The 14,737-nt window shown below is 37.7% G+C and overlaps 1 long non-coding RNA gene across 1 annotated transcript in view; it reads right to left on the bottom strand.

Annotated features, from left to right (window-relative positions):
* Positions 1-14,603, bottom strand: part of LOC141409342 (uncharacterized) — a 71,646-nt gene extending 57,043 nt beyond the window's left edge. Inside the window, exon 1 of the long non-coding RNA XR_012429508.1 lies at positions 14,310-14,603. This is a non-coding gene — a long non-coding RNA (uncharacterized lncRNA). The remainder of the gene's footprint in view (positions 1-14,309) is intronic.
* Positions 14,604-14,737: the final 134 nt, after the last annotated feature.

The following is a 14,737-nucleotide window of genomic DNA, read 5'->3' as shown; positions in this document are numbered from 1 at the left end:
AAATAAAAAGACACATCACATTTATTCTAAACAAGAACATGGAAAGGGGAAAAGCTGAGTGAAACATGTAGGTCGAAATTCTAATCTTCTAATTTATTGTTTTATAATCTGAATTTAGTTACTGATCTTCTAGACTTGGTTTTTTTTTTTTTTCCCCATCTTTAATGTGGGAATAAAGCGTTTTTTCAGGAACGTCCTGGGAACTACATGTTAATATATACAAAACACTTAATACAGTGTCTGTTAGAATAGCTCTTGTATTAATTCTAATTGTACTTTCCAATGCTTCTCTAAGCATTCTTCTAGGGTTTTGGGAATTTGAGAGTGCTGTCATTATGTGACAGCATGTAAGTTTCAAAATTTGTGTTCCTTATATCAACTTTAATATGTGGGTCATTTTAAACTCTCGGTGTTTACTACTTCTCTCATCTATCATGATAGACCAAGTGTAGAATTAGGTTGAATGAAATGCAGACTACAAAGTTTCAGGTCGTTGGATTAAACATGTTGTTTTGCAAATTACTCTACTACTAACGAAGTTGTGAGGAATCCTGTGCAACACCCCCACACTGCTACAGATGGGTATGTCTGATGCTCCAATTAAACAAATGCATATTTTCTCCAATATGTGGATAGTTAGCAATGTTTAAATATGGCTTTTGAATTGCCCCTTTTCAATGAGGCAGTTATATGTTCACAAGTTCACATAAACTAAGATGTTCACATGATACTTTGTTGCCCAGGGAAAATGCTCAATGAATTGCTAAATGATCTGAAGTATAACAAAAATCAAAAGAAACTAATTGTGTGCCTACTGGATAGCTGTGATACAGTCACTGTTGAGAACATGTGCCAAAGAAATAAATTACACACTAAAGCGATTCCTCTTGTTCTTCTCCGTAGACAGATGGACCAGTTGATATTACCCTACAAAAAGCATATTGTGATTAGGAACAAACAATATTCTTACACCCTTTTTCTAAAAGGCTCAACACGGTTTTTACATAAAATAAAAATCTCTAACAAATTAATGAAACACAGAAAAGAATATCATAAGGAGTTAAAAACAAAAACTGACAATTTCTGTCACTCTTCTTGCTGTAGATGTCAGCTGTTAAACTTTCAAAAAGGAAACTTGACAAGATTAAGTGCTGCCAGAAATAACTTAGACAAACCAATCAGGGCTTCTGCACATTTTACAAAAACATCCACTCCCAAGCAAAACGCTGAGGCAACCTAGTTTTCATCTTCTGCTGCATTTCCTTCCTTTTCAACAATGTGTGCTTTCCATACAAATGCTTAGAACTTACTTCTGTTGGTAAACAAAGGTAATTTGTTCTACTTTGATTTAAATCAAGTTTTCCACTGAAACCTGCATGTGTTTGCATTTTGAGATTAACAAATTAAGATCTGAATAAAAGCTACCATCTCAAATGCTTGAATGCTGGACTTGAAAAAAGTATTTATAAATGTTTTTGTTATTCTTTATTTTCTTTAGCTATAATTTGAAATAGTGGAGAATTTAAAAGTATACTCAAAAATATATTAACATATTTACTCATTATTAATGAGCATGATTGTTTTCCTGATAATCCTTAAAATGTTAATATATGTTATACCAATACATGATATTTGTCAATCTTTTTTTCATGCACACATGATACTAATGTTTTAAGGGTCATCAAAAAATAGTCAATTTTTTTTTTTCACATTCAAATACCTATTTAAAATCGGGATTATTTGGTCCCAACTTAAAGTTATTCCAACTGGATTATCTGCAGGTAATTATTGCACACAACTAACTGGAAGAACACTTAAATAAAGAACCGTACAGGTGAATAGTATTCATAGCATGAGATCATACAGTAGTCCGTATTATCCTCGTATCAGCTTAAGACTAATGTTTATGTATAAAGTTTCAAAAAGTGAATTTGACCTTTCATTTTGATGTCTATCTCCTACCACATTTGACACAATGTCTCGCACATAATAGGACAACCATTTGTTGAATGGATTGATGAGTGAATGAAGAAAACACAATAAGCCCCGCCACTTTCACAATCTTCGGTCTAAGCTAACCAATATGACCCATTCTCTTATTCTATACTGTATCATTTGATAACTAGATATTTGCCAGTACAGGACATCAACTTCAAGTGTCAACAGGCAATTTCATGTACTTTTATTCAGAAAAGCAATATAGAAACTATGTTTCTTTAATATACTGTAATTTTAGCTAAAATCGGTATAACGTGTTTTTTTTTTTTTTTTTTTTTTTTTTTGAGACGGAGTCTTGCTCTGTAGCCCGGGCTGGAGTACAGTGGCCGGATCTCTCAGCTCACTGCAAGCTCCGCCTCCCGGGTTTACGCCATTCTCCTGCCTCAGCCTCCCGAGTAGCTGGGACTACAGGCGCCCGCCACCTCGCCCGGCTAGTTTTTTGTATTTTTAGTAGAGACGGGGTTTCACGGTGTTAGCCAGGATGGACTCGATCTCCTGACCTCGTGATCCACCCGTCTCGGCCTCCCAAAGTGCTGGGATTACAGGCTTGAACCACCGCGCCCAGCCTTTTTTTTTTTTTTTTTTTGGATTTTTTTAATTTACTTTTTAAATAATTAGTTATCCATTCCTAAAAGTTAATGGAAAATTATTTATTTATTTATTATTATTATACTTTAAGTTCTAGGGTACATGTGCATAACGTGCAGGTTTATTACATATGTATACTTGTGCCATGTTGGTGTGCTGCACCCATCAACTCGTCAGCACCCATCAACTCGTCATTTACATCAGATATAACTCCCAATGCAATCCCTCCCCCCTCCCCCCTCCCCATGATAGGCCCCGGTGTGTGATGTTCCCCTTCCCGAGTCCAAGTGATCTCATTGTTCAGTTCCCGCCTATGAGTGAGAACATGCGGTGTTTGGTTTTCTGTTCTTGTGATAGTTTGCTGAGAATGATGGTTTCCAGCTGCATCCATGTCCCTACAAAGGACACAAACTCATCCTTTTTTATGGCTGCATAGTATTCCATGGTGTATATGTGCCACATTTTCTTAATCCAATCTGTCACTGATGGACATTTGGGTTGATTTCAAGTCTTTGCTATTGTGAATAGTGCCGCAATAAACATACGTGTGCATGTGTCTTTATAGCAGCATAATTTATAATCCTTTGGGTATATACCCAGTAATGGGATGGCTGGGTCATATGGTACATCTAGTTCTAGATCCTTGAGGAATCGCCATACTGTTTTCCATAATGGTTGAACTAGTTTACAATCCCACCAACGGTGTAAAAGTGTTCTTATTTCTCCACATTATCTCCAGCACCTGTTGTTTCCTGACTTTTTAATGATTGCCATTCTAACTGGTGTGAGATGGTATCTCATTGTGGTTTTGATTTGCATTTCTCTGATGGCCAGTGATGATGAGCATTTTTTCATGTGTCTGTTGGCTGTATGAATGTCTTCTTTTGAGAAATGTCTGTTCATATCCTTTGCCCACTTTTTGATGGGGTTGTTTTTTTCTTGTAAATTTGTTTGAGTTCTTTGTAGGTTCTGGATATTAGCCCTTTGTCAGATGAGTAGACTGCAAAAATTTTCTCCCATTCTGTAGGTTGCCTGTTCGCTCTGATGGTAGTTTCTTCTGCTGTGCAGAAGCTCTTTAGTTTAATTAGATCCCATTTGTCAATTTTGGCTTTTGCTGCCGTTGCTTTTGGTGTTTTAGACATGAAGTCTTTGCCCAGCATGGTACTGGTACCAAAACAGAGATATAGACCAATGGAACAGAACAGAGTCCTCAGAAATAATACCACACATCTACAGCCAACTGATCTTTGACAAACCTGAGAGAAACAATAAATGGGGAAAGGATTCCCTATTTAATAAATGGTGCTGGGAAAATTGGCTAGCCATAAGTAGAAAGCTGAAACTGGATCCTTTCCTTACTCCTTATACGAAAATTAATTCAAGATGGATTAGAGACTTAAATGTTAGACCTAATACCATAAAAATCCTAGAGGAAAACCTAGGTAGTACCATTCAGGACATAGGCATGGGTATAACGTGTTTTTAATATTCATTCTTTTTTTTTTTTTTTTTTTACTTGAGCCTAACCATACAAACCTAAAACCAAACTTTTAAAAAGTGGGACTTTCTTTGTTTCAACAACAATATGTTGGAAACTGAGCTGTAATTAAGTGAACTTTCTTCCCCATTTAGAGATAGTCAGTAAAATAAACAAGAATTATTAATAATTGAGATTAAAATGTGCTTGTCTAGATGTGTATGTGTGTGTGTATATACATATGTATGTATGTATGTATGTATGTATGTATTGGGCAGGCATTGCCATAAAAGTTACTTTTGAGGAAAGGATTCTCAGCACATATATTAAAGTACATTTCAACTGAATTCTTATTTCTTTTGTGGTTTTCTTTACCATGAGCCATGTAAGAATTCTGATCAAGGTGCTTGGTGATATGGTGCTGAATCCCCAAGCCCCAGGACAACGTTGGTAAGACTTTCTAATGCCCAAATAAAGACAGTGGCTTATGGTCTCTATTATGTCAGTTACATAGGAGTCCAGAAGAGCTGCCTTTGTTGGTATCTCTGGTCTCAGCTGCCTTCCCTACTGTTCTCTCTTCATGCTGTGATGAGCACTGTGTGTCTTACCACTCTCCAATAAGCCTCAGTGTGTGATGTTCCCCTCCCTGTGTCCATGTGTTCTCATTGTTCAACTCCCACTTATGAATGAGAACATGCAATGTTTGGTTTTATGTTCTTGTGTTAGTTTGCTTAGAACCATGGTTTCCAGCATCATCCATGTCCCTGCGAAGGACATCAACTGTTCACAATAGCAAAGACTCGGGGCCAACCCAAATGCCCATCGATGATAGAGTGGATAAAGAAAATGTGGCACATACACACCATGGATTACTACGTGGCCACTGATTTTTTCATAAGGGTGCCGGAAAAAAAAAATTTAATGGGGAAAGAGCAGTCTTCTCAACAAATGGTTTTCAAACAAGTGAATGATTTCAAACTTGGCTGCCTCTATGCCTCAGCAGCAGGCCTGGCCCGAGCCTTGATACTCCACATTTATAGGGACCATTTGTGGTCCGAACCCTGGTGCCTACACCAGGACTCCTACACTGGCCTCTGTGGAGGGCTCTCATTCTTCTCGTGGGTAACGATACTGCAGGCGTAGTCACCCAGCACCGAGTCCATGGTGACGGTCAAAGAGGATCTGAACCCGGAACTGCCAGAGAAACTGGAGAGTTTAATTTTGTTTCAAAGAAAGTAAAGGTATCAAATTCAGCCACAGGAAGGACCTATTTCCTCTACAGAAGCAACCACACTTCTGGAGATGACTGTGGATTGAAATCTGTCCCTGGGAAAACCTAGGAGCAATGTGTTGAAGATCGCATGGCCAAATGATAGACACATCTTGGTCCACCGAGTCAACACTGAAGAGGGGTAGCATCATCCAGAAACACTTGGTTTGAACAGGTTCAAACTAACACTGGGGAAAATTAGTGAAATTGTGAGATATTGTCAATTCTGACTGTTTTCCGTCACATTCTTGCAGTTGAAATCTAGGTCGGTGATTGATAATTTTGCCAAGGTCCTTCAGGCCACTGCCCCGGCCTCCTGGACTGACAAATACAAATAAGGAATGGAACCTATAGAAGGAAAATATATTTCTGGGAACTTTGTGGTCGGGATCTGGCTACTAAGCTGTGGATGGAAACTGTAACTCAGAAGGTGGTGCCTCACCCAGGGACCTAGGCAGAGAGTTCCCTACTGCAGTGCATCCCCACAAATCTGCCCTGATATAGTCACATGTGGACAATGGGTGATAGCATGGCACTGCTTTGATTCACTACAATTCTTGTAAGACCAGGTAGGACCTGTGGTTGGACGTCATGGTCGTTTTTTCTCTGGCTGTCATTAGCTGTTTCCATTTCCCCAGCACACTGTACAAATGTCATGCCTTTCTATTCATTCACTGACCAGGGCAAAGTCAGATCACAGTTTCATTGAACTTGATCTCCCAGGTGATGGCTCTCAACTGAGCACAGCCCTTGGCTGAAAAGTACTGCCATGTCCAATGTAGCATCCCCTTCTGGAAACAGCATGTGTTCAAGCAACTAGTCTATGATTTGATAGAGATTCATTCCCAAACTCGAGGTGGGAAAACTCAGAACCCTCCCATTCCCCACTGTAGATCTAATAGTATTAGCTGAGGTTTTTACTGCAAATGCATCACAGCTCAATTTCTCCCTTTCCTGGTCTTACTTCCTTCCCAGTGCTATAAGAACAGATACCAAGAACCCATTTCAAATTCATGCAGGCAAAGCTGTTTTATAGCCTGCATCCCAGAGAGTCTGACCTAAGCAGACATGAAGCACAAATAGACTGGAGTAGGGGGTTTAAATACAAGAGCTGAAGGTAGCATCAGGCATGGCCTGGCCCTGTCAACTACTACCTGTGTGATTTTGTTCCAAGCTATTTAACCTCAGTATGCCTCAGTTTCCACGACTGCAAAATGGAAATATTAATAGCACCCTGCTAATTGAATTATGAGGATTATATGATATAACAACCAAAAATAATGTAAAAATGTCCTGGTCCATGGCAAGAAGTATAATTGCTTAATTAAATGAGTTAATAAAATAGAGTAGAAGAAATCTGTTTTTTCTGTCCTGCTTTGTCCTGTCTCTCATGTTTCTTTGCCTCGGGGAGAATTCATTTTCTATTTCTATTTATACTTTTATATCATTAGCCCTTGATATTCAGTTAATATCTTTATATACTTTCCTTTGATTACCACCAAAGACAGAACAAGTGGGAGGGGAACTTGCTATTGAAATAATCCTCCAAAAGGATACAATAAAAAGCATTTATTCATTAAGTTCAGAATACCACTCTTTATAAATTATTTCTTCGTAATTGTCTCTTTATTCCACAGACATATAAAGAACACTCTAATGCTATAGAAAAAGAATCAACATGTATTTCTTCTTCACCATTGAAAAATAACCCAATAATGTGTCATGAATCTAAAAACAACCATGTCTTTCATTTGCATTAGTTCTCAACGAGGGGAAATTTTGCCACCCCACTCCAAGGGAACATTCAGCAATGGCTGGAAACAATCTGAGCTGTTGGACTAGGGGGAAGGTGCTACTGGCACCTAGTAAGTAGAGGCCAGGGATTTTGCTCAACATCCTACAATGCTTGGGATAGTCCCCTCACAATAAAGAGTCATTCCTGCCCCAAAGGTCAATAGTGCCAAGGTTGAGAAACTGACCTACATAGAGCATCTGCATAATTTGTTTACTCCCTATGAATTTTGAAGAAATTTATTCACTTTGATGACTATCTTTTAAAAATGAAAGGATATGCTGACAACATATTGAACATAATTATGTCAGAATTTTGATTATCAAAATGTTAATGGCTCCAGTCCGATGTTAATATTGCCCTTCTGTCTAGCCGAACAGGTTTTCTGTCTTTTTCCTTTCCTTAAATGCAGGGTAATCCCTTAAATTGTCGATTCTTATCTGCTATGTGCTGTGCAAGCAGAGATTTGAGTTGATTTGAATTACATGGACACACAAGTTGGAATGGAGAGAACCTCGCTTGACTTGATAGTGTTGTATGTACAGTCTGAAATGTCAAGAAAATCTGAAATGTCAAGAATATAAATACTTTTCAAAGACAAGCATCAAAAGCCTTCTTGATCACCTCTTAAAATGCCAATCATGTATTGCCCCACTTGAGCTGTTATGATGTTGTGATATGGCTGAATAGAAAAGATACTGGGAATGTTCTAACTTGGTCAGAGGTCATATGTAAAAACCTTTATGGATGCTCTGGACTCATCCTTGAGACAGGGCATCCTATGGTGTCCCTGGGCATTATTAGCTTAATAAAATTACCCTAAGACTCAATAATTATTTTGGAATCAGTCTTAAGATAGGGCATCCTATCTCAGAAGATATTATCACCTAGCCTATCCCAGATCACCTAGGTATTACATCCCGCATGCATTAGTTGTTTATCCTGATGCTCTTCCTCCCCTCGCACCCCTAACAGGCTCCAATGTGTGTTGTTCCCCTCCCTGTGTCCACGTATTCTCATTGTTCAGTTCAATTCTTATTTTATCTTGGTTTTTATTTAATCTAAGAAAAGCCAATCAAGGACTTTAAGCAAGAGCATGAAATCCCTGGGCATTATTTGTTTCATAAAACTATCCTAAGACTCAATAATTCTTCTGGACTCAGTGTTGAGACAGGGCATACTTAGGCATAAACCAAGTTATCCTAAGAATCAACAATTCTTTTGGTTTCTGCCTTCTCTATTATAAGCTGGGTGTCTAAGAGATAGAGACAGTATATGGTGGTAGAGGGACAGGATATCCCAGTGCCAGGAAAAACAGGCACAGGGATTTTATCTACAATGGTAGAATTTGGGGAGATTGAATAGTCCTTAATCAAATTAGAGCATAGCATTTTGTAGGTGAAGAAAATGAGATGCATCTACCCCTTCAGTCAAAAATTAATAGTTCAATTCTAACAAGAATTTTAATTTAATTTTATGTTCTGGGGTACATGTGCAGGACGTACAGGTTTGTTTCATAGGTAAACCTGTGCCATGGTGGTTTGCTACACCTATCAACCTATAACCTAGGTATTAGGCTCTGGAAGTATTAGCTATTTATTCTGATGCTCTTCTTCCCCTGGTGCCTCCAACAGGCTCCAGTGTGTGTTGTTCCCCTCCCTGTGTCTGTGTGTTCTCAGTGTTCAATTCAATTCCTGTTTTATCTTGATTTTTTTCAATCTAAGAGAAGCCAGTCAAGGACTTTAAACAAGAGGTGGGCAGTAGTGGAAGATGGATAATTTGACTTGAGTTTTATTTTCCAAGAATATGGTAAATAAGCCCATGAAGAAAAGCTGGAGGAAAACAGGACTGGAGTAATCCTAATAAGTGATGGAGATTCAAACTCAAGTAGCTGCAGAAGTGGAAAAGAAATAGATTGGGAAATTATAGAATTAGAATGTATAGGTCTTGGCAATCAATCAAACGTAGAAAGTGGAGAAAAAGAATTGGTATGGAATGTGAGGAGGAGATGAGGCTGAGACTGGCTAAAGAGGCAAGAGGTAATGCCACTTATTAAACAAAAATTGGAATCGGCCTAAGGACTGAAGGGAAAATGACAAGTTGAACAGAGATGTTGATGCAGAGATGACTATGGAACCCTTCAGCAAAGATAATGGAACACGCAATTCAATAAGCATCTTTGCTGCTACTTAGAAGAAATGTCTGGGATAGGAACTTTGGAAGTCATCAAATACAGTCAAATCAAGCTAAAAGGTATTAATTGACTCATCAAGGTCTCAAACCATTAGAGACTAAGACTCAGGTCTCTTGACTTGGCTACAACTCTGCACAAAATAGCTAGTGTTACATTTACAGAAATATTAAGAAAATATAAGTCTATGCTTTAAACTGAATTTCCCCTTCATATTCTGGAGATATTTAAGATTGCCATATATCTTCTTAGTTTTAAATATTTAAACCTGTTTAATACTCAATAAATGTGTCACATTTTATCTTGTCTTATCAGATATTTTGCTATTAATTTTTGTTTGCATTTTATCATAATGTAATTCATTTTAATAGAGTAATGCCTACATTCATGAAAAGAAAAATCACTACTTGAAAGACTTGTCCTGTTTGTTCAAGAATGTTCCTGAGACAATCTTGGAAATGTGAGAAGTGGGATTTGGCAGAATCTGGAAAGTTGGTCTTCAATCTGATTATAGCCCACTTGGAAAGAAAAACTTCAACCAGTATAAAACTTAATGTATCTGCATGAATGGAAATCAATCGAACAGGTATTTAAGAAACTTGTTCCTTTGCTGCCATTTCATGTAATGTTCTAGAATAGGTCATTACAAAGTTCAACAGAAAAAAATAGTAAAGTTTTACTAAATGCATAAAGATTATACATTTGCAAAAGGTTTTAATTATGTAAGTTTTCACAATTATGACTTGTATATTATAGATTTGTGAAATTTGAAGTTTTCATTTAATCACAAATCTATAATATGCAAGTCATCATTGTGCTTTTCAGCAAAAGAAATCTATTCTTCCACTGATGTGTGAAAGATTTAAATGGCCAGAAACTCCTAACAGTAAATAGCTTTGCTCTTTTTCCCTCATGCATCTGTACTAGATACTATTATTGCCCAGAGGACTCTGAGCAGTGTTTCTGTGCACATTTAAGAATTAAACGCTAAAATTCTACTAAATCATAATGACAACATGATAAAATATCTGCAGTAATCATGTCCATCAGATAATGAAAATAAAACATTCTTTATTCCATTAAACTAAGGAGAGAAATCAACTAAGATTTGTATGCAGGCGTATTCATTCTTACAAATTTTTAAGTAGTATTTGTTTACAAGTGCTGGTAGTTTTTAAAAAGTTAACTAAACTTCTTAAATTATATTACTAACAATTTCAGGCTTATTAAATTGTTTGTAAGTACCGCAGCTTTATCATTTTTAACCTGGGGCTGTAAATATATAATATAAACATGTAAGTGTGTTTGTATGTCTGCTCAGGTGATAAAAAATAAAAAAGCAAACAAGAAAAAAAATCACTTGACCATTTCTACATAAACCAGTAATGTCAACTGAACATCAGGATAAATTCAAGCAACCAGAAGACAGACTGTCACACAGGATATGTGTTATTTGTATCTAGAGAGTATATTCCCTTCAAATCTCTTTGGGATGACAACTTCAGTCATCCCTAGAGAATACAGATTTCACAGCACCAAAACTTCTGCTGCCAGTGTGTAACACGTGGAGGCAGCTCAATGTACTAGAGGAGAGCATGCCTACTGCATGGTGCACTCCTGCCCATCCCTCCATGCCAACATGATGGATCACTATCTCTCATGTCAGCCAGAACTGCTTAAGAATAAATCCTCTTTCTGAGGACAGCATGATTCTCCTCTGCATGAAGCAAAATGGGTTCTGCTGTCCAGAATTACATCCACAGAACATCCCTGGTTCCTCCAACATTGAGGGGCCTCGTGGAACTCTTGAAAAGAAAAAAAAAGCAATCATATTCCAGTATGTGGTACCTTCCACCAAAAGACAATTGAGAGTGATACCAGGGAAGAAGAGGAAAAAATACCTGTAATATATTCAAAACTCTTGATGGGAAGCCAGTATCGTGCAAGGCATGCAACGTATTTTAAATCTATAACCACATTTAACCTTCATAAAAACACAGTGAGATGGGCATCATCTCCATTTTCCACATGATGAAAACTGAAGCTATGAAAGTTAAGTAGCATATCCTGTTTATATAGCTAACTCAGGGCCAGGGCAAATTCAAACTTTAGATCACCCAGCACCAGAACCCATGTTCTTTAAGTTTCATTCTTTTGCAAACACGTCAAGTGATTTTTTTAAATTTTAAAATAGTACTATGTATTTTGACTTGAGTATGTTACTCAAAACAGATAGAGCCTTGTATGTGGATAGTTTAAAATTCCTGCTTGTTTTAATTTTTGTATGCACATTAACATTTGGGAAAAGCAGCCCTTGCCACTTTGTCTCCATATTTGTTCCCTAAAGATGACTGCAATAAATTTAACTGTTTTCTTCAAGTGTGAAGCCATCGGCACTGCTAATAAGTGATGAGCATGGCAGATAGTCCCTTCTGTCAACAGCAAGCTGCTTAAATTAAAATCACTCATTTCCATCTGAGGCCACCCTCATTCACGTCAGAGATTCAGCTTTCTCTCTCAGCCAGGGATTCAGACTCAAACTTGTAAGTCACTTGCACTGATTTTGCCCTGTTTGCCAGTTTACATGTAACTTTGGCCCTGGACTTCCAGCAATGACAACAACATTATGCTCTGGTGCTATCCATTTTCTTGGTTTATGTGGGAATACTTTTTTGATTGTCTCTAAGACTTATTATAAGGAGTGTGTAGCCCAGTCAATTGGCAAGGGTACCATGATATCCATGGGATCACAGAGTTTTCTTTCTCCGGTTATTCCCTGCAAGTCACGAAAAAAATATAGATGCATTTTCTCCTACTGCTCTTTCCTAAAATTCCAGGTGAAATATGAAATACTTTCATTTGTTTTTGCCAACTTACTTAGATTTATGGACTCTGCTCAAGCTCCAAACAAAATTTTAATATGGTCTAATCTTTATTTTCTAGGTTTTTATTAACCATTATATGTCTGAGATAATTTTATAGCTAATCTGTTATAGTTAGGGGAAGAACTATAAAAAACAAGTCATCTCATTTAGATGCCAAGATCTGCCTAAAAATATTTTACTAAAAGCAGTAACTTGTGACTAATATCACTAACAGTCCTGGTAAATAAAAAGATATGCAGGAATTACATGAAGAGGATACTATAATAGCAATGATTCTATTTCAGAGATCTACAATATGCACTATACTTTCCTGATAAGTAAATATTAATACTCTAGCAAAAGAAATAATGGAGGTTATCAAAATGTTTGATATGGTCTGGCTGTTTCCACACCCAAATCTCATCTTGAATTGTAGCTCCCATAATTCCCACATGTTGCAGGAAGGACCCAGTGGGAGATAATTGAATCATGGGGGCAGTTTCCCCCATACTGTTCTTTTGGTCGTGAATATGTCTCATGAGATCTAATGGTTTATATAAGGGGAAACCCTCTTTGCTTGGCTCTTATTCTCTCCTCTGCTGCCATGTGAGACATGCCTCTTGCCTTCAGCCATAATTGTGAGCCCTCCCCAACCATGTGGAACTGTGAGTCCATTAAACCTTTTTCTTTATAAATTACCCAGTCCCTGGCATGCCTTTATCAGCGGTGTGAAATCAGACAAACACAATGTTGTAGGCCAGTTGCCTAAGCCTGGTATTAGGTGGTTAATGTCCTTATCCTTTGAGAACTTATAAATACATAGGTAGAAAATACATATATATATATATATATACACACACACACACACATATATAAAATTTTATGATGAACCAAATATATATTGTAGAGTCAAAGTGAGAGAAGACGATGACTTGACCATAGAATCAAGTCAAGCTATGAATTTACAAGCTTGAAAATGGAAGAAGGGGACCCTTCTTCCCCTTCCAGGCAGCCTTTAGAAGCAGAAAACGTCAAGGAACATTACGGACACACACACAGGCATATACATACACACACACACACACACACACACACATATATATTTTATATATATGTACACACATATAAAATGTATTTCATCCAATCTACAATAGATCATTAAAAATTTTTGAATGAAAATATATTGTTGGAAGTACGAAATCGGTGGACATTTGCTGTTTAGAATGAAAAAATTATCTGTCTTAATTGCTGTGGTGGTAAACCACATGCATACGTTTATCAAAACTCATCAGATTATATATTTTGTAAAAATCTACACATTTTATGAAAATTTTACCTTAGAAAAAATATTGATAAAGCATATTCAATAATGTATATTTAGACTTAAGTCTAAAAAATTTCCATAGTCACAAAGGGGCAACTGAGATGTTCTATTAGTCATCTTACACTTTTTTCCTTACGCTGACTAACGATTTGAATGAGAATCTCCATCTTTAACTCCATACCTCTCCACACTTTCCCCCTTGAAATCTCTCTACTATCCATGTACATTGTAACTGCCTGTGATGTGGTTGGCAGCATAATGACCTCCAAATATGTTTGATGTTTATGTCTCTTTGTGAAATTGTCTTTGGAATCCCCAGAATCTGTGATTATGTTACCTTACATGGCAAAAGGGACTTTGAAAACACAATTAAGAAACAAAATGGGGACATTATCTTGGACCACCCAGTGGACCCAATATAATTACAGGGGTCCCTAGAAGGGAAAGAGGGCAGTAGAAGAATTAAAGTGAAAGGTGTGACCATGAAATCAGAAGTCAGAGTGTTGCATCTGCTAGTTTGAAATTGGAGGAAGGGGCCATGAGCCAAGCAATGCAGGCAGCCTCTAGAAACAAGAAAAGCAAAAAAATCTCCTCTAGAGAGCTCTTCCCAGCTTTCCGAAGGAACACAACCTTGCCAACACATAGATGTTAGCCCAGCAAAACCCATTTCAGACCTCTGCTATCTAGAATCCTAAGAAAATTAATTTGTGTTAAATGACTATGTGAATTAGGGTTCTTAAGCGGGACAGAACTAGTAGAACACATGTATATATGAAAGGGAGTATATTAGAAAGAATTGGCTCACGTGATCACAAGGTGAAGTCCTATGATAGGCCATCTGCAAGCTGGAGAAGGAGGTCAGCAGTGGTTCACAGTCCAAAAGCCTCAAAAGCAGGGAAGCTGGCAGTGCAGCCTTCAGTCTGTGGCTGAAGGCACAAGAACCCCTAGAAAACTACTGGTGTGAGTCCAAGCGTCCAAAGGCTGAAGAACCTGGAGTCTGATGTCCAAGGGCAGGAGGAACCAAAGGAAACATTCAGCATTGGAGAAAGATGAAAACCAGGAGACTCAGCAAGCCAGCTTATTCCACCTTCTTCTGCCTGCTTTGTTCTAGCTGTACTGGCAGCTGACTGGATGGTGCCCACCCACATTCAGGGTGGAACTTCCTCTCCCAGTTCACTGACTCAAACGTCAATCTCTCTGGCAACACATTCACAGACACACCCAGAAACAGTA

Source organism: Macaca fascicularis, chromosome 20 (assembly GCF_037993035.2).
Source record: "Macaca fascicularis isolate 582-1 chromosome 20, T2T-MFA8v1.1".
NCBI lineage: Eukaryota > Metazoa > Chordata > Mammalia > Primates > Cercopithecidae > Macaca > Macaca fascicularis.
The sequence above is the reverse complement of the archived record's forward strand: the minus strand, read 5'-3'. Positions and strand labels throughout refer to the sequence as shown.